At 45.6% G+C, this 19,335-nt stretch overlaps 1 protein-coding gene across 1 annotated transcript in view; it reads left to right on the plus strand.

Moving 5' to 3' along the window:
• FAM117B (family with sequence similarity 117 member B) overlaps positions 1 to 19,335 on the plus strand; it is a 511,577-nt gene that overhangs the window by 286,037 nt on the left and 206,205 nt on the right. The gene's annotated exons all lie outside the window — the stretch shown is intronic.

Here is a 19,335-nt window from a genome sequence, read left to right on the forward strand (position 1 = left end):
ACTTGTGATTTAACTACTCTGAACAATTTTGTATCGCCTGCAAATTTGATTACTTCACGTGTCGTATTTCTTTCCAGATCATTTATAAATATATTGAAAAGTACGGGTCCCAATACAGATCCCTGAGGCACTCCACTACCCACTCCCTTCCACTGAGAAAATTGTCCATTTAATCCTACTCTTTGTTTCCTGTCTTTTAGCCAGTTTGTGATCCACGAAAGGACATCGCCACCTATCTCAAGACTTTTTACTTTTCCTAGAAGCCTCTCATGAGGAACTTTGTTAAACACCTTCTGAAAATCCAAATATACTACATCTACCAGTTCACCTTTATCTACATGTTTGATTTGTGAGGCAAGACTTGCCTTGGATAAAGCCATGCTGACTTTGTTCCATTAAGCCATGTTTTTCTATATTTTCTGTGATTTTGATATTTAGAACAATTTCCACTATTTTACCTGGCACTGAAGTCAGGCTAACTGGTCTGTAGTTTCCCGGATCACCCCTGAAGCCCTTTTTAAATATTGGGGTTACATTAGCCACCCTCCAGTCTTCAGGTACAATGGATGATTTTAATGATAGGTTACAAATTTTTACTAATAGGTCTGAAATTTCATTTTTGAGTTCCTTCAGAACCCTGGGGTGTATACTATCCGGTCCAGGTGATTTACTACTCTTCAGTTGTCAATCAGGCCTACCACATCTTCTAGGTTCACCGTGATTTGGTTCAGTCCATCTGAATCATCACCCATGAAAACCTTCTCCGATACGGGTATCTCCCCAACATCCTCTTCAATAAACACTAAAACAAAAAAATAATTTAATCTTTCTGCGATGGCCTTATCTTCTCTAATTGCCCCTTTAACCCCTCGATCATCTAACCGTTCAACTGACTCCCTCACAGGCTTTCTGCTTCGTATATATTTTAAAAAGTTGTAACTGTGAGTTTTTGCCTCTACAGCCAACTTCTTTTCAAATTCTCTCTTAGCCTGTCTTATCAATATCTTATATTTAACTTGCCATTGTTTATGCATTATCCTATTTTCTTCTGTTGGATCCTTCTTCCATTTTTGAATGAAGATCTTTTGGCTAAAATAGCTTCTTTCACCACCCCTTTTAACCGTGCTGGTGATCGTTTTACCTTCTTTCCACCTTTCTTAATGTGTGGAATACATCTGGACTGTGCTTCCTAGGATGGATGGTTTTAATGATAGGTTTCAAATTTTAACTAATAGATCTGAAACTCCATTTTTGAGTTCCTTCAGAACCCTCGTTGCATACCATCCAGTCCAGGTGATTTGCTTCTCTTTAGTTTGTCAATCTGGCCTACTATATCTTCCAGGTTCACAGGGATTTGGTTCAGTTCATCTGACTTATCACCCCTGAAAACAGTCTCTGAAACTGGTATCTTCCCAATATCCTCATTAGTAAACACAGAAGCAAAGAATTCATTTAGTCTTTCTGCAATGGCCTTTTCTCCCAGGACAAGCAGGATGGTAGTCCTCACATATAGGTGACATCACCAGATGGAGCCCTGTCACGGAACACTTTTGTCAACGTTTCTAGAACTTTGACTGGCACACTGAGCATGCCCAGCATGCCACTAACCCTGCAGCCACCAGGGGTCCCCTTTCAGTCTTTTTTTTTTTTCCCCTCGCAGCATTTGCCTCATGGTTAGGAGCTCTGAGAAATTTCTCAGAACTTTTCTCACCGAATTATTTGAAGTTTATCTTCTCAAAAAAATCCCTCACTGGGGTCCCCCATCGTGCTCAGTTTCGTGCGATGCTCGGCGAGTATTTTTTCTGGAACCCACGGTCGGTTCTTGGCGGGTTACCGCTTCAGTGCCCGATGGTCACTAACTGCGCGCCCGCCAAATTTTATTATGGCGACTGGGTTTAGGGAAAGCCCCGAGTGTCCGAGGACCATGTCCATAATGGACCTGCATAATGTTTGCGTTTTGTACTTAGGCCCCTCACATGACTTCCGTGACTGCCCCAGTTGTGCACAAATGACTCCCAAAGATCACGCTCGCCTGGACAAAATGGAGCAGTTGTTTGCTTCAAAACATACTGCTCCATCGACGCCAGTTCAAGCGCCTCCGACCATGGAGTGTCCATAGACGGTCACCGTGGACAGGGTGACCGTCTGTAACAGACTCCATCGAGGACATCGGCGTCATCGTCCTTGGTGACGGGGAAAGACCGGACCGAGCACAGAGGGGAAACATCGGCACCGGGTGTCCCCGACCGGTGCCGGCATCGACTTCCATCGAGCAGCCTGCAAAGAGGGCCTGGGGAGAGGAGCCCCCATACTCCTCTGGACCCGGGACCCCTAGGTATTCCCCACTGATATCTGTGCCACGGGCCCCCCCCGTGGAGGCTCTGGTGACAACTAGCCTGCCTCCTACTCTGATCGCCGTGCCACCCATGCCAGCTTTCCAGGAGGAATTGGACTGCATGGTCCAAGAGGCAGTGCTGAAAGACTTACGAGACTTCCCGCCAGCGCCGGCTCCCATACCGGCCCCGGAACCGGCTTCCTCGATGGCACCGCTCCTCGAGTGCCTCGATATGCTCATCGGTGCTTTATTGACGACTCTGCCACCGGACACGCTGGCTTCGAGTCGTCCTTCGAGGCCTCCGAAGGTCCCGCTTCCAGTACCGGGTTCCTCATAGGAGGAAGGATCGATTCCTGGCCATGTCCCTCCACAGGAACAGTCTATGCTGGAGCCCATGCCAGGGCTATCAGGGCTACTGGTACCCAAGCGCACCTCATCTGCCCTGATACCCTAAATGCTGGCACCTATTCCATCAATGCCTTCCCACCCTCTCGGCTTTGGCATGCTTCCTTCATCGGGAGCTCCACCAGGAGAAGGAGAAAGTCCCTATAATCCATGGGACGATGCATTTTCAGATGATTCATCATGGATATCCGAGGACTTGCTCTCAGAGCCTTTACCGCCAGAGGAAAGACTAATAACTCCTCCAGAAGACCTCTCCTTTGCCAGTTTTGTCAAAGAGATGTTTGAGACTATACCTTTTACACTGGTCATGGAGGAAGATGCTCGCCATAAAATGTTGGAGGTCTTACAATTTGTAGATGCTCCAAAAGAAATAATGGCAATACCCGGTATGTGAAGTTCTTTTGTACCTCATGCACTGCCTGTGGGAACATCCAGGTACGGTATCCCCAGTCAATAAATAGACAGATGCTACCTACCTTGTTCAACAAGCCCCAAGTTTTCAAAAGATTCAGCTGCCCCACCACTCTATAGTCATGGCATCAGCTCAGAAAAATGCTAAACAATCGTGTCCACATTCCTCTGCTCCTCCCGGTAAGGAACAGAGAATATTGGATGCGTTGGGATGAACAATTTTCCAAGGGTCCATGTTGATATCACGAATTGTAGCACATCAACTATACATGACCCAATATAATAGAAATCTCTGGAAACAAGTCCAAGAGTTTGCAGAGATATTACCACAGAACAAGAAGCCTTGTCCTTCTTCCTACAAAAAGGAATGGAAGCAGGTAAACATGAAGTCAGAGCTACCTACGATTCTTTTGAAACAGCATCCAGAATCTCGGCAGCGGGCATCACCGCTAGACACTGGGCCTGGCTTAAGTCCTCAGACCTACACCCAGAAGTGCAGGACAAACTGGCAGATCTACCCTGTACCGGGGATAAGATCCAGGACGCAGCGGCCCAATTAAAGGACCATCATGAGACCCTGTGCCAGTTGTCAAATGTCTCCCCAGATGTTCCCTCTGTAGCCCGCGTATAGAACCCAAGAAAAAATTCTACAGGCCACGCAGATATTACCCTCCTGCATCCCGTGCACGTTCAGCTCGGGCACCTTAGAGGGCACATGCACGCCAGACTAGAACATCTAGACCTCAGCCAGCTCCACAAGCTGGCCTAGCGTCTGGATTTTGACATTTTTCCAGAGAGCAGCAGCCAAATTCCAGAGGGGGGCCGCCTGTGCCATTTTGCAACAAATTGGCATCCAATCACCATGGACCAGTGGGTACTATCCATCGTAACCCACGGTTACTGTCTAAATTTTTCAAAAATACCCCTGGACTTCCCACCCAATCCATCCTGGAGTTGGGACGACCACACAGGAAAACTCGAGTCAGAGCTCTCAACCTTTCTGTCTGTCAGAGCCATGGAACCGGTTCCACTGATTCAGCAGGGAAAAGGGTTCTACTCCAGATATTTCCTTATTCCAAAAAAGTCCGGCGGCCTCCGGCCTATTCTGGACCTCCATGCCTTGAATACATTTCTTTGCAAGGATTGGTTCAGGATGGTATCCCTGGGCACCATGCTTCCTCTACTTCAAGAAGGGGATTAGCTTTGCTCTCTGGAACTTCAAGACACAAACACCCATATTGCGATCTCCCCTCCTCATCGCAAATATCTCCGATTTGTGGTGGGCCACAGTCACTATCAATACAAGGTATTACCATTCGGCCTAGCCTCGGCGCCTCGAGTATTTACGAAGTGCCTGGCAATCGTGGCTGTGCAGTTACACAGCAGAGGCATATACATTTTTCCATACCTGGACGACTGGCTCATAAAAAGCCAGTCAAAACAAGGAGCCCTTGACTCTCTCGGTCTCACCATAAGGCTTCTAAACTCATTGGGATTTCTAATAAATTACCCCAAATCCCAATTGACACAGTCTCATCTTCTCTCTTTTATAGGAGCAGACCTAGACACGACACTGTCCAGAGCATTCTTACCCAACGACCGGGCAATTACGCTGTCCAACCTTGCCAGCTTTATCCGCAGTCGAAAAAGAGCCTCAACTGGCCAGCTACTCAGGTTGCTCGGCCACATGGCATCAAATGTCCATGTCACCCCTATGGCACGCCTTGCCATGAGAGTAACCCAATGGACTCTGAAATCCTGGTGGCGACAAGCTACTCAGCTACTGTTGTCCATGGGACACATAACCAGCCAGCTTCGTCTGTCCCTTGTCTGGTGGACACACAAAGCCAACTTACAAGTAGGTCTTCCTTTCCAGCAACCGGCTCCTCAGGTGAACTTAACTACGGATGCCTCCAAGCTAGGTTGGGGAACCCACGTCCAAGGCCTTCAAACTCAAGGGACTTGGACAAAAGCCGAAGCGACCCATCAAATCAACTTTCTGGAGCTTCGAGCGATGCGGTACATCCTTTATGCATTTCAGGATTACCTCTCCAACAAAGTTTTCCTGATTCAAACAGACAACCAAGTTGCAATGTGGTACGTGACAAACAGGGGAGCTCAGGCTCTTATCTGCTTTGCCAGGAGGCAGCTCAGATTTGGGCCTGGACCCTGTCGCATTCCATTCTTCTGCGAGCCACTTATCTAGCGTGTACACAGAATGCACTGGCGGACTGCCTCAGCCGACGTTTCCAGCCCCACGAATGGTCAAGTCCTAGTAGCTTCACGGAAGCCTTCCATGCGGAAATCCTACCGCTCTAAATGGAAGAGATTTACCTTGTGGTGCACACAAAAGGGCTTGGATCCTTTTTCTTGCCCCACATCGAGTCTGTTAGATTTTCTCTGGCACCTCTCAGAATCTGGTCTCCAGACATCATCTATCTGAGTGCACCTTAGTGCCTTCTCTGCTTACCATCAAGGAATAGGGGATGCCCTGATAACAGCTCAACCCCTGGTGAGTCGCTTCATGAGAGGCTTAGTACAGCTTAAGCCTCCTCTATGGCCACCGGTCGTGGCATGGGACCTCAATGTCGTACTTCCACAGCTCATACACACACCTTTTGAGCCCTTGTACTCCTGCGAACTCAGATACCTTACATGGAAAGTTCTTTTCCTAGTAGCCATCACATCTGCTCGCAGAGTGAGTGAGTTATAGGTCCTTATGTCCTACTCACCCTACACAAGGTTCCTCCATGACCGGGTGGTGCTCCGCACTCACCCTTAATTCCTTCCTAAGGTGGTAACTGATTTCCATTTAAATTAGTACATAGTCTTGCCCACTTTCTTTCCAAGACCTCATGCTCACCCAGGTGAGCGAGCTGTGCACACCTTGGACTGTAAGCATGCTCTTGCGTTTTACCTAGACCGCACTACAGCTCACAGGAAGTTCACCCAACTCTTTGTCTCTTTTGATAAGAACAACTTGGGAATGTGGTGGGCAAGTAAACACTGTCAAACTGGTTGGCAGACTGCATCGCATTCTGCTACCAGCAAGCAGGCCTTCCACTACAGGGACGAGTGAAGGCACACTCAGTCAGAGCAATGGTAACGTCGGTAGCACACTACCATTCAGTATCTATTGCTGACATCTGCAGGGCTGTGACATGGAGCTCTCTCCACACCTTCGCAGCTCACTACTACCTGGACAAGGCTGGGAGACAGGATTCCATCTTTTCTTGTCTGTCCTAAGAAATTTGTTTCTATTGTAGGAACCCAACTCATCCTACCTCGACCCGCTGTGAATTTCAGGCTGCCTCATCCTTGCCAACAGCACCCCAGTTGTTGTGCCTGTTGCACATGTTTGGTGCTGCTTGGCCTCATACGTATGACTTGGCCTGTAGCTTGCTATTCACCCATATGTGAGGACTACCATCCTGCTTGTCCTGGGAGAAAGAGTTGCTTACCTGTAGCAGGTGTTCTCCCAGGACAACAGGATGTTAGTCCTCACGAAACCCGCCCGCCACCCCGCAGAGTTGGGTTAGCTTACGTTTTATTTTATTTTTCGCTCGTACTTTTGCTACAAATGAGACTGAAGCGGGACCCCTGGTGGCTGCAAGGTTAGTGGCATGCTGGGCATGCTCAGTGTGCCAGTCAAAGTTCTAGAAACTTTGACAAACGTGTTCCGTGACAGGGCTTCATCTGATGATGTCACCCATATGTGAGGACTAACATCCTGCTGTCCTGGGAGAACACCTGTTACAGGCAAGCAACTCTATCTTTCCTAAGAGCCCTTTTCACTCCTCTGTCATCTAATGGTCCAACTGACTTCATCACAGATTTCTTGCATCGAATATATTTTTAAAAGTTTTTTAAAGCTACACTCCTCTGTTCTGGTCGAGGTACAACCCAATTTTTTGTGGACAAGTAGCGCCTTATCACAAATGACCTTTCAGTTCTACAGGTAGTGTGCTTTGGGTACAGTTTGTGTTTCTGTTGCCTGCAGTTTCTCCCACATTGTTCTGTGTTGCATCTGCATCCATCCCATCTTCTGCAACTGCAAGCGATAGAACATGTGTCCCAATATATGCAGGGGTTTCATTCCTGGTACATCCTCATCCCCAAGAAATCAGGAGGATTGTGGCTCATTCTGGGTCTGAACAAGCACCTACTTCAAGAGAAATTCAAAATGAACTCAATCAGTATTATGATTCTCCCCTACATTCAGAAAGGTGAATGGTTGAGGGCATTGGATTTCAAGGATGCTTACTTGTTACTTACCCATCCACAATTCACATTGATGCTACCTTCGATTCAAGGTGGATTCTACCTTTTACTAATGCAGTGTTCTCCCATTTGTCCTCTTAGCTGCCCTAAAAGTCTTTAGCAAATGTCTGGCAGTGGTAGTAGCTTACCTGAAATGTCGGGGAATCAGTCTTCCCTTATCTGGATGACTGGTTAATCTCAGGAATCTGTTATCAGTTCTCTGAACCAGACATTCTCCTTGCCTACAGAGCTTAGATTTTCTGATCAACCTTGAGAAGCCAAATTTGGTGCCAGTCTAAAGACTGAAATTTATAGGGGCATAGACTCCTTATAGGAGAGAGCATTTCTTCCCTCAGATTGAGCTATCATTATGCTTTTATTGAGATTCACAAATTGCTCTCCTCTCAGCAAATGACCACGAGATCTATTCTAGTCATACTGGGGCAGTGGCCCTACATGTTCCAATAACTCATGTGCATATTTGATGCACATGACCACAAAGGAGCAGATGGCACAGCCCTTTTCCAAGGTGGTACAGATGACCCAAGACATAGCTCTGGAGCTCCAATGGTGGTGACAACCTCATGTCCTTTGGGAAGGGACCAAATAATGTTAATGGACACCTCAACATAGGGAAGGGAAGCTCACGTTTGCTCTTGTTGAACTGAGAGCAGTTTGTCACCAGAGGAAAATCTGAATCAAATCGTTCTGCTGGAGTTGTAAGTAATAAGAAACACATTGCTGGTGTTTGTGCACTGTCTTTGCGGCAAGCCCACCCAATGTGGCCATTTTTTGTCAGAAACAAGGGGGAAATGGGTTTATGGCCCTTCTGTCAGGAAACTTTCAAGATCTGAACTTGGGTGAACAAAAATCAAGCACTGCTGCAGGCGTCCTATCTCCCAGGAATCTCTAACACACTCATGCGGTGCCTCCAATGGGGCTTGAAATCACAATGGACCCAGTATCTTCAACAAGTGTTTACCATAGTAACCTTGTTAGACTCCATGTGGAAGGACATTCGTTGGTTAGATCTGGAAGTCCTAACCATAGGAGCGCCTCTTCGAGACCCAGCCCACACCACAGATGCTTCCACGCAAGGTTGGGGAAGCGCATCTTCTCCATTACAAGACTCATGGTCAGTGGCCATAGGATGAACTAGCTTACCAGATAAATCTCCTGGAACTCAGAGCCATAATATATGCTCTAATGGCCTTTACTCATCTGCTATGAAGTCATGCCCTCATGATTCACACAGACAATCAGGTAGCCATGTCTTACGTAAACAAGCAGGGCGGATTGGGATCCTGGATTCTTTGCAGGGAGGCATTTTGAATTTGGGAGTGGGCCTTCAACAACTCAATAACCTTGAGAGCCACATACTTATTGGGAATAATGAACACATTAGCCAACAGTCTCAACAAAGTATTTCATCCCCACAAATGTTTGCTCAATCTATTGATAGCAGAGAAGATCTTTCTACAATGGGGTCGCCCTTGGATAGATCTTTTCATCACAGAGCAAAATCGGAAGGTACCTCAGTTCTGCTCTGTTCATCCAAGCCGACTCAGGAGGATACAAGATGCCTTCCTAATGTTGTGGTTGCGAGGTTTCCTATACACGTTTCCCCCAATTCCTCTAATCTTAAGAACAGTTCAAAAGATGATCAGAGACAAAGTTCGCATAATATTCAGAGCACCTGCATGGCCGAGGCAAACTTGATTTGCTTATCTGATACGGTACTCCGAAAGCGATCCATTAGATCCCAGTCAGGATCCAGATCTCTTGCCTCAGGAGCAGGGCTCCCTTCTTCATCCTCTACACTCCTCTCTCCACCTGACTGCCTGGATGTTGAATGTAAGATCTTGGAACGCTTAACTCTTTCAGCAGATATTCAGCAAATTATCATAGCGGCAAGGAAGCCATCCACCAGATGTAACTACTCCTTCAAATTGGAAAAGGTTTGCCAAATTGTGGCCTCGACACCCAGAGAAATCCTCAATTACTTTTTTCATCTCTCCAAGTCTAGCTTTGCGAGATCATCAGTCCACCTAAGTGCTATAGCAGCTTATGAAAGGGACGACTACTCCTGGGTGGCTTCTCACTCCTTAGTATCTATTTTCATGAGAGGACTCTCTAATCTTCATCCTCCAGTCCAAAAACCTCAGGTACCCTGGAATTTGAATGAGGTCTTATCTCTAATGAAGATCCCTTCAAACCATTACATTCTATGCATTTGAAATATCTCACTTGGAAAGTGGTTTTTCTCATAGCAATAACCTCGGCCCGAAGAGTGAACTACAGGCCTTAGTTCACTTCTCTCCCTACTTACAATTTTATCATGACAAGGTAGTACTCAGGACTCATCCCAAATTCCTACCTAAAGTAATTTCAGCCTTTCACATTAATCAAGACATATCACTACCTATCCTTTTTCCTAAACCGCATAAGAACAAAAGGGAGTCTCTGCTCCATTCATTGGACTGTAAGAGAGCACCAGCTTACTATAAACAAAGGACTCGGCCTCATCGGCAATCCTCGCAATTATTCATTTCATTCAACCCTAACTCATTGGGAGTAGCAGTCTCCAAAAGGACAATTCCAACTGGATCACAGATTGTATTCAGTTCTGTCATAATTTAGCACATGTGCCCCTGTCAGGTGCTGTTTCTGCTCATCAGGTGCGAGCTGCAGCATCCTCCATTGCTGTAGAGTTGCTACTTGGTCATCAGTCCATTCCTTTACCACACACTACTGCCTAGACCAGCTAATAGCCTCAGATAGCAGGTTGGAACAAGTAGTGTTGTCAAATGTAATTAACCAGAAAACCATGTCCACTGGGGAGTAGGGTAAAAAAAAAAAAAATAATAATTAATCAATAAGAACAATGAGGTCTATCACCTGTGTTCCATACGTTTTTATTTTTACCTTAAGCTTGGGACTCCCAAATAGCATGGCTAATTCAGCCTGCTTATCGACAGAAAAAGGCAAGTTTGCTTTTTTCTGTATATGTCTGGATGAATTAGCTATGCGTACCCTCCCTCCTCACCGGACATGCTTCATCTGCTCCTTTCTAACTAGGGCGTTGCCTTCTAACTTTATTACTAACTGAAGAGGCTGGTGATGCGCTATGCGCGAGAAGAGCCGCACAGGCACAGCAAAACAAAACTGTATCTTGGAGAAGAAAATGTCCGCGAGAGCGCCGTTGATTACACCCAAATAGCATGGCTAATTCATCCTGCTATCTACGGAAAACACCATTTACGGTAAGCAAATTTGCCTTTACACACACACATATATTTACATATATATACACATGCCCCTTCCCTATTAAAAAAAAAAAAATATCCCCCTTTTGGTAAATTTGTGTGGAGAAATTTGTCCATTCAAAAAGGGGGGATGGGGAGTTAGACTTGGCAAGGATAGGCTAACATGTTACCCTGATAGTGCCATATTGAGGGCTGTCCTGCTAAATGTGTGGACAAATCATTCTGCACATATAGACCTAAAGTTATCCGGATAACATTTGGATAAATACATGGATATTCAGTGTATCATTTATATGGATAACTTTTGCTGAATAGCCAGATAATTATCTGAATAATGTACCCATCCAGTGGGTTTCTGAATATGAACTTCTTAGGCCCCACTCTCTGTATCCCACCAAAAATTCTCTTTTTAAAACCTTACTTTAACATGAAATAGAATTAAATTTTTCTCATGACAAAGATATGGGTAAGCACATATTTATATGCTTAAAATAAACTTTGGAACAGTGCTTGGTCTGTGTGCGGTTAAAAAGTATGCAAACTAACAGTATGTGTTTTTCTACCTACCAGAAAAAGTACAGTGAGTGTACTTTATACCTCTGAGAAGAGGGGATTACCAAGAGGAGAGAAGACAAAAGCTTTTTTTCACTGTCAGTTTTGATGGGCCATAAGTTTTATATTATTTTTACCTTATACATTTGTAATGTCTGTTTCCACCATATATGATTTGTATAATGCAGTATTAAAGTAAAAGTTGAAGGCTATGTATTGTGGATGTGAAGAAATAAAATGCAAATTTTGCTCTGTAATGGGCATGCATGTGTGGCCTGATAACTTCTTTTGCTTCCTTGCATATTGAATCCGATAATACCAGGAAGTAAATACAGAATCATGGGATCTAGAGAGTGTGTGCTGTAAAGAGCATGGAGCATTAAAGATGACTGTTCACAATTGATAACACTGCGGTATGAAAGGTGGAGAAGACATGCCACACATTTTACTGGAAGGAATGTATTCACAAAGGCTTATAGTGCTACTAATCTGTTCACCAGCTCTTTCAAGTATTTGCTGTCCAGAAAGGCTTGCAAAGCTAGTTGTAGTTGAGGGAGAAAAGGGACCTCAGTATGTGCTTGGGGGGATTTCAGTTTTGGTTGTAAAATTGTTTTTGTGAAGTGGGATTTTTGTGTCTGATAGTATTTGTAATATTTTTTACCTAGCTTTGAAAAATGTACATGGAACAGTAGATCTATTAATAAGAAATATCGATGGATTATTTCTTAGGATATCCTAGTCTTCCAGCCCTATTTATTATAATAGTAGTTACTTGTAAGCTACAAATGCAAATTAATGTTAAATTCAAACCGCCTAATATGATCCCAACAGACAAGCCTAATTTACACACACAGTTTTTTTGAAATTAATTGTTACCGCACTATGATGGCACATAATTTGTATTCTATACCACTCACATTTTCATTAGCGTGCCTTGCTGTAAACCGTTGTGATGGTTATCTAACTTAACGACGGTATAGAAAAGTTTTTAAATAAAATAAAAATAAATAATCAGTGAAACTGGCTGGAAAAATTTACTGATGTTTTGGTAATTACTTGAATGGAATCATCCTGTATAGTGAAGTGATGTGCATTCCTTTGCAGTAGTAGAAGTTTATTCTTGTGTGCTTCAAACTCTATGGGATAAAATAACAGCAGAGCATTAATTGCACTAGGCTTTAACGTATATTTTTGGCTTTCATGAGATTTTAAGAAAGTTCAGCAATGCATGAAGGTTGTTCTTATCTCCTTCTTTTGATTTCCAATATGGGTTTCCAAATACATCTATAGCATTTTTGGAATACATTGTCCACTGATATCTACTACTACAATTATACTTATTTCCATCCTTTGATCATGGTTTACTGTATGTGCTTCTTTTGTATCAATCCATTCTGTTGCTTTTATACCAATATGAGGTGGTATCATGAAAGATACCACCTCATATTGTACCACCTCATATTTACAGTGCTTCCAGACCCCTGCTTATCATTTAGTGCACATTATTCCATACTCTTGAATTTCTTTAGTCCAGATTAAATATCTGAGAGAATAAAAAAAATTTTGTGGACGAGAGGAGATCCAAGATGGCCAATCACTAGTCGACAGCATGGGATCTCCTTTGGGCAGATTGCCTAAGTTTCTTGCTTGCAGGTTTGTGTTTCCTTCTAATGGGCAGAAAGAGGAATCCAAAGCTGGGATCTTCCCCCATAGCCCACCCGACTCCTCCTCTGCCAGGCCCGATGGATGCTGATGTTGTCCACAGTAAACAGACACTGAGCAGTCAGCTGTTGGAGAGAGAGAGGGGGGAATTTGAACTCTCTTCTCTCTCGGGCTCTTTGTCACCATTAAGCTCTGCACAGAGGACACCACCTGGTAATCCTGCTGCGGTTAGCACCTCTTGAGTGCTGTTGGGATCGCCGACAGATGAAGAAACTGGTCTGGCGATCTCTGCGGGGAGTAGTGCAGAAGGCCCTGCAGCATTTAGGCCTGCAAGTGTTTCAGGACTGCTGGGTGAAGCAGCAGTTGGAGTTGGAGGACTGCAGTGAACCAAGTGAGTTGCACCCTCGGCCATCTTTTTTAGTAAAGGGACCCTCTTCCTTTTCGTTGGAGGCCATATGGGATGCCATAGTAGACTTAAGAAATTCTGTATCTCAGCAATTATCTCCCTTAGTCCAGAGCTGTATTGGTTTGGAGAAGTGAGTTCAAGCTTTGACCAATTCCAAACAGATTTGGGCCAGCAACTTATGTTGGTTTGTTCAGATATGAACAATGTTAAATTAACTCAAGAAGCAATTAAAATTCAATTCTTGCTCAAAAAATGGAAAATTTTGAGAACATTGGCCTGGATTCTCTAAGGTCACAGACCTTAGAGAATCCGGTGGGGGTCGGGCCTGCAAAAGCCGGCAGCCATTGCACCACTGCAGGGCACTGGCTGCCGGCTTTCGCACCAAATAACTACACCATAAAACGTGTAGTTATTCGGCGCGAAACTGGCGGAGATAAGGGTCCTTACCTTTTGCTGCCAGCGATGTGTCCGCAGCATCAGCCCGGGTGCCGCCCCGACTCCTCCTCTTCCAGGGCCGGCTCCGCCCCCATTTAGAGATCGCACTAGAAAAGGGACTTTTCACATGCGAAAAGCCCCTTTTCGCAAAAGAGATGTTTAGGAGATATCTGATAGGGATTTTTCATGTTCCTGAGAATGCTATTCCTCCTGTTTCCAAGATATTCTATTTTCCATCTTTTAAAAGGAGTCCTACTGAAGATCATGGGGATAAGCAAGTGCCTTTGGTTCCTTCTGATGGAGCTGCTTTGGATGTGTCTTCGTTTCTTGAAACATTAGATACAGAGTTGGCAGTCCCAGCCACACTTGTAGTTACATTTGTTCTTGAACCTGATAAAGATTGGTTTTTAAAGTTGTTTTTTCGACACAAATCTGAAACTTTCTTGCAGTTAAAAGTGAAGGTTTTTCCTAATGTCGCTAGATGGACACAGAAAAAACGGAAACAATTTCTTCTTATGCGCTCCAGGGTTCAACAAGTAGCTGGTGTGTTTTCCTTAAATTTCCCTATAAATGTATGGTCAAATTCCAAATTTCCTGGCGTGTAGCCAGATGGACTCAGTACGAATGGGATAGTATCCGCGTGCTAGCAGTTGGAGACGGATCTGACGTCAGTACGGGGGCGTATATAGCCCCACAGGAAGCGCAGCGACTCAGTAATTTCCGTCTCCAAAGCAGTTTGGAGTGCCTGCACGCTGGTTGAGCGTGCTTTCCAAGACTACTTTGATTTTTCTTGTCCCATGCACAAGACGGCCGCGTTGGAAGCTACCCTGGCGAGGCTCCTGTCCTTGAACGCCATCGTCCCAGTACCGGCCTGGGAAGTGAATTCTGGACATTATTCCATTTATTTCATGGTGCCCAAGAAAGGGGGTACCTTTCGACCTGTCCTGGACCTCAAGTCCGTCAAGCGATACTTACGTGTACCGAGGTTTCGCATGGAAACTCTGCGCTCCGTCAAAGCCGCAGTACAGCCCGGAGAATTCCTCACGGCGTTAGACCTGTCTGAGGCATACCTGCATATCCCGATCCATCCGGATCATCAGCGCTACCTACGCTTCAAGGTCCTAGGCCGCCACTTCCAGTTTCGGGCTCTGCCCTTCGGGTTGGCAACGTCACCACGGACATTCACCAAGGTGGTGGTAGTGGTAGCGGCGGCACTCAGGCGGGAAGGGATTCTAGTCCATCCCTACCTAGAGGACTGGCTGATCAGGGCGAAATCACGAGAGGAGAGCCTGCGGACAACCGACAGAGTGATCGCCCTTCTGGAAAGCTTGGGCTGGGTGATCAACCTCAGCAAGAGCTGCCTACAGCCTTCCCAGTCAATAGAGTATCTGGGAGTGCAGTTCAACACCCGGGCGGACACGGTCAGTCTTACGACCAAGAGACAGTTGAAGCTTCGGCAACGTCTCCGGTATCTGATAGGCGCCAGTCGGCCCATAGCCTGGGATTACATGCAGGTTCTGGGTCTCATGGCATCCACCCTGGAAGTGGTTCCGTGGGCACGGGCCCATATGAGACCTCTACAGCATTCCCTGCTCTCTCGCTGGAGCCCCCGTCGACGGGACTATTCCACGCACCTTCCTCTGCCGGCCGGAGTGCGGACCCAGCTGAGGTGGTGGTTGCAGTCCGCCCACCTGGGCAGGGGGTCGAAGATGTCCTCGCCCACGTGGACCTTGCTCACCACGGATGCCAGCCTGAGCGGCTGGGGAGCACATTGCGAAGAGCTCACTGCGCAAGGGCGATGGAACAGGGAGGAGTCTACGTGGAACATCAATCGCCTGGAGGCCCGGGCAGTCCGCTTGGCGTGCCTTCGATTTGCTCACAGACTGAAAAACAGAGCTGTCAGAGTGATGTCAGACAACGCCACCACGGTGGCATACATCAACCGTAAGGGCGGAACCAGAAGCCGTCAGGTATCTCTGGAGATCGCCCCTCTGATGACTTGGGCGGAGGCGAATCTTCAGGCCGTCTCCGCTGTCCACATTGCCGGGAAGGACAATACCGCGGCGGACTTCCTCAGCAGAGAAAGCCTAAATCCAGGAGAGTGGCAGCTCTCACCCACGGCCTTCCAGATGATCGTGGATCATTGGGGGTTTCTGGACATGGATTTACTGGCGGACAAGTCCAATGCTCAAGTACCCAGATACTTCAGCCGCAAGCGCGACCCGTGCTCCCACGGAATCGATGCCCTGGTTCAGCCATGGCCCCCAGGGACTCTACTGTACACCTTTCCTCCGTGGCCTCTGCTAGGTGCTGTCATCCGCAAGATTCAGAGACACCGGAGCCTAGTTCTGCTAGTGGCGCCAGACTGGCCAAGAAGACCCTGGTACGCGGACATGAGAAGACTACTGGCAGGGGAGCCCCTTCCCCTGCCTCCTCTCCGGGACCTTCTTCGTCAAGGTCCCATTCTTCACGAGGATCCGGCTCAATTCTCTCTTACGGTATGGCCCTTGAGAGGGCTAGATTGAAGAAGAGGGGTTACTCGGAGCCCGTGATTGATACCCTCCTCCGAGCTCGCAAGTTTTCCACGTCCCTCACATACATCCGGATCTGGAGAGTATTTGAAGCATGGTGCGACACTCACAGCACCAATCCACATGCAACCACAATCCCTATTGTGTTGGATTTCCTGCAGGATGGACTTCAGAAGGGTCTCTCCCTCAGCTCCATCAAGGTTCAGGTGGCTGCACTGTCTTGCTATGGTCCCAGGAGGGATGGCAAGACCATCGCCAAGCACCGGGATGTTTCTCGCTTCCTGCAGGGAGTCAAGCATATTCGTCCGCCACTGAAGTGGCCTGTACCTTTGTGGAACCTCAACCTTGTTTTGGATTTCCTCGCAGGATCCACCTTCAGACCCCTTCGGGGCCTGTCTCTTTGTTCTCTCATCTTGAAGATGGTATTCTTGCTGGCGGTGTGTTCGGCACGCCGCATCTCCGAGTTACAGGCACTGTCCTGCCGTGATCCCTTTCTCAGAATCACTCCAGAGGCTATCCATCTTCGTACGGTTCCCTCCTTTCTACCTAAGGTAGTTTCACAGTTTCATCTTAATCAGACTATATCCCTGCCTACCACGGCGGGGCTGAAGAAGTCTGAAGAAGGGCGTTTATTGCGCCATCTCGACATTGGCAGAGTGCTGCCCAGATATTTGGAACTTACACAAGACCTACGAAAGACGGACCATCTGTTCGTCCTGCACAGCGGGAAGAGACAAGGTGAAGCGGCCTCTCTGCCCACCATCGCCCACTGGATTAAAGAAGTTATCCGGGCAGCTTACGTTGAGGCGGGAAAATCCCCACCTCTACAGGTCAAGGCTCATTCCACCAGAGCCCAAGCGGCGTCTTGGGCTGAATCAAGGATGCTGTCTCCGGCAGACATCTGTAAAGCAGCGACATGGTCCTCCCTCCATACCTTTTCCAGGTTCTACCGTCTGGACGTCTAGGCCAGGGAGGACTCAGCTTTTGCGAGGGCGGTTTTGCATGGTCCTCAGGCAGCCTCCCGCCCAGGTGGGAAGTAAAGCTTTTGTACATCCCATTCGTACTGAGTCCATCTGGCTACACGCCAGGAAATGTTTAGATTACTTACCTGGTAATCTTCTTTTCCTTAGTGTAGACAGATGGACTCAGCATCCCGCCCCGCTGCCTGTGTGCATGAGTTTCACCGATTCCAGGTAAGCCATGCCTTTGTTTCCATAAGAGCGTACACTCTACCAGGTGTCAACGCTTTCCGGTTGGGAATGCTGGCGGTCTCCAGCCACTGTCAATCGGTCAGGGGAATCCTGTTTTCACTTTTCACTTTTCACTGAGCTTCAGTACACACATCCATAACAGCTTTTGCAAGGAAGATTACTGAGTTGCTGCGCTTCCTGTGGGGCTATATACGCCCCCGTACTGACGTCAGATCAGTCTCCAACTGCTAGCACGCGGATACTATCCCATTCGTACTGAGTCCATCTGTCTACACTAAGGAAAAGAAGATTACCAGGTAGGTAATCTAAACAATAATTCTTATATTTTTTCAATCTTTCAGAATTGACCCAATTTTTGAGCGATAAAACATCGATTGTTCTCTCTGGTAGCTCCCAATCTTGAATTACTTTAACCATTATTGTTCTCTGATATGTTAGTCTTGCTTAAATATTGATCTTTCTTAGGTTAATGTCATTATTATACTTAGGGTAGTGTATTGGATCTCCCTACTTTGAGGACTTTGAGTACAAATTGAAAAGACTATGTATTGATAGCATTATTATTTTGTAATTTTGTTTTTCTTATTTCAATTACATATTTTTTCTTTCAAGATGTCTTTTATATTATCTGGAAATGCATAAACATAAAAAACAAACATATGCATTCAAGTAAATTTGGTTTAAATTAATTTGCAAACAATTCAGAGGTTTCAATATCTTCCTCAACCAAATTTTGAGTTTACCAGTTCTTAGATTGTAAAATACTAATATTTTATAAAGCAATTGATTTTCAGCAAACAAATTGGTCAAGTTAATTTTTGTACACTTTCACCAGTGAATCTGATAATAGACTTCTGAGAATTGTATTCTCTTATCTTTCCGTTATCTCTGCCAGTCTATCATGCTGTTTTCTGTATTGTCTTGATGCTAAACTGTTTTATTCAAGGGTCTGCCATTTCTTTTCATGTTTAGCTCACTTCTTCACTACTTTTGTCACCACTTTGGTCTTCTACTGAGTCACTCTTCTCAGTTCTGGCTCAGTTTTATCTATATATCAACCTCAACTTATGAAGTTTTGCACAACATGGGACCAAAGTATTTGGCAGGCAAATAGAAGCTGTAAGATAGAGGTTTTTCAGTGGCAGCTCTTGCCTTTGGAACAGTTTGTCAAAGGAAGTTCAACTGCAATCATAATATTGGTGTTACTTCAAGGCAGTGAAACTTGGTGGTTTTCCAAAACCTTTGGACTCAGTATAGGGAGGTGCAGTGATTTTGTTTTAGATGTCTGAATAGGATGCTGGAACTTATACTGCTGTCTGTGATTGGGATGAATATTTAGTAAAGTGGCCATGGGAAAATATTTACTTTGAGAATTAGTAACAGTGCTATGTCAAGTGAGTTTATGATGTCAATGGCTGAGTTTTATTGCTTTTATAAGGGTTGATTTGGGATTACTATTGTGGTCGTTTTGTAATATAAGTGTGCTGGTAGGTGGTATGGGTTATTTTAAATGTATATGCAATATGTGATATCTGTAAATCGTTGCAAGCAGATTGTAGCAGTGATGCATGCATGTAAATAAATGAAATTACTAGTTCTTTACTGTATTACTATAAGCACATAAGTCAGACTAAAGGACCATCAAACTAACATTCTTCTTTGACAGTGACCAATCATTAAAAAATAGGTCCAAAATCTTGTTGCTCAGTCTCAGCAACTAGTAGTAGATTTCCTTAGTCACTTGGTTAATATCAGTTTATGGACTTTCTTCAAGGAACGTCAACCATTTTGAAATCCAACTATGCTACCTTGATGTAGTTTCTTATCTCAGTGGGTTTTTTTCTGTTTGTAATCTGCCTTG

The sequence above is a fragment of the Rhinatrema bivittatum genome, chromosome 6 (genome assembly GCF_901001135.1).
Source record: "Rhinatrema bivittatum chromosome 6, aRhiBiv1.1, whole genome shotgun sequence".
Classification (NCBI taxonomy): domain Eukaryota; kingdom Metazoa; phylum Chordata; class Amphibia; order Gymnophiona; family Rhinatrematidae; genus Rhinatrema; species Rhinatrema bivittatum.